The 1,315-nt window shown below is 44.9% G+C and overlaps 1 pseudogene; it reads left to right on the forward strand.

The window, feature by feature from the left end:
- Positions 1-441: 441 nt before the first annotated feature.
- Positions 442-1,113, forward strand: LOC109376966 (charged multivesicular body protein 3 pseudogene; annotated as a pseudogene).
- The last annotated feature ends 202 nt before the right edge of the window (positions 1,114-1,315 follow it).

Consider the following 1,315-nt stretch of genomic DNA (forward strand, 5'->3'; position numbering starts at 1 on the left):
TTGAAATGGAATGGCTTATTTCCACACACTCCATGTGAACTTCTATATTGTTTTTGCCAAGCCACAAGTTACTTCAAATCCTCATTCTACAATAAGTGAAAACTTGTACTACCTTCACATTGTAACTTACCACAATAGCATAACACACACAGACAAATAAACCTATACTTCATTCTGGATGCTGAGTATTATTTTTTAAATATTAAAAAGGAACAAACACTAAAATCACAACAGGAAGAACAATTAATATAATCGATTACCAGGAAATTCCATTTATAAGAATTATTCCAAAGAAATAATACAAAAGCCTAATTGTGGCCGCTCCCTTCTCTGGGCATCTGCACTCTTTTGCTCTCACTGGCCCCACCCAGGTGGCTGCCCGTGGCCTGCCTGGGTGCAGGGAATAGAGAGCTGGAAGGTATAAGTCGAGTTCAGTAAGCCATGAGGCTGTTTGGAAAAACCCAGGAGAAGCCGCCCAAAGAGCTGGTCAATGAATGGTCATTGAAGATAAGAAAGGAAATGAGAGTTGTTAACAGGCCAATAAGAGATACTCAAAGAGAAGAAGAAAATGTGAAATGATCTCTGAAAGATGCTGCCAAGAAGGGTCAGAAGGATATCTTTGTGGTTCTGGCCAAGGAGATAATCAGATCAAAGAAGCCTGTGCACAAGCTCTATGCATCCAAAGCTCACATGAACTCTGTGCTTATGGATATGAAGAACCAGTTAGCAGTTTTGTGAGTGGCAGGTTCCATGCAGAAGAGCACATAAGTGAGGAAGGCCTTGCAGAATCTTGTGAAGATCCCAGAGATCCAGGCCACCACGTGGGAGCTATCCAAAGAGATGATGAAGGCTGGGATCATAGAAGAGACGTTAGAGGACAGTTTTGAAAGCATGGATGACCAGAAAGAAATGGAATAAGCAGCAGAAATGGAAATTGACAAAATTCTGTTTGAAATTACAGTAGGGGCCCTGGGCAAAGCACCTAGTAAAGTGACTGATGCCCTTCCAGAGACTGATCCTCCAGGAGCTGTGGCTGCCTCAGAAGATGAGAATGTGGAGGAGGCGGCAGCCCTGGAGGCCTTGCAGTCCTGGCTGGCTGCGCTCCACAGCTAGGGGCTACCCAGGAGGGCCCTCATGTTCTTCTCATGTCCTGTCTGCCAAGTGTGCACATACTGCTCTGAAGCGGCAGCCATTTTAAGTATCCCTTGCACCACCCCTCTGTGATAAAGCTTTGCATTCTGGCGGAGGTTCTCCGCTAATATCTTTTCACACTCTGCAGAGGTCTGGGGATCTCAGCAGGATTGTTCTTGAGTGG

The sequence above is a fragment of the Hipposideros armiger genome, unplaced genomic scaffold (genome assembly GCF_001890085.2).
Source record: "Hipposideros armiger isolate ML-2016 unplaced genomic scaffold, ASM189008v1 scaffold_1244, whole genome shotgun sequence".
Classification (NCBI taxonomy): domain Eukaryota; kingdom Metazoa; phylum Chordata; class Mammalia; order Chiroptera; family Hipposideridae; genus Hipposideros; species Hipposideros armiger.